This window comes from Eutrema salsugineum, unplaced genomic scaffold (genome assembly GCF_000478725.1).
Source record: "Eutrema salsugineum unplaced genomic scaffold, Eutsalg1_0 scaffold_14, whole genome shotgun sequence".
Classification (NCBI taxonomy): domain Eukaryota; kingdom Viridiplantae; phylum Streptophyta; class Magnoliopsida; order Brassicales; family Brassicaceae; genus Eutrema; species Eutrema salsugineum.
In genome coordinates this window covers 444,136-444,351 of record NW_006256877.1, presented here as the reverse complement: position 1 = coordinate 444,351, position 216 = coordinate 444,136, and positions in this window count along the sequence as shown.

The window sequence follows — 216 nt, the reverse complement described above, 5'->3', positions numbered from 1 at the left end:
CCTAATGCAAGCCCTAAGTCCTATTTTGACGCCTAAAGACTCAATTTACATGAGAAAACACATGATGAAGACTCTATAATTCAATCTAAATGATGTAAAATATAGACATATCAACACGTCTCGCCTGTAATCATCCCACGAAAGGTTCAACTCGATGGTTAATTCCACAACTAGGAATGATAATCTCGTCACTCTCACTTCCGAAACTGACGAGCT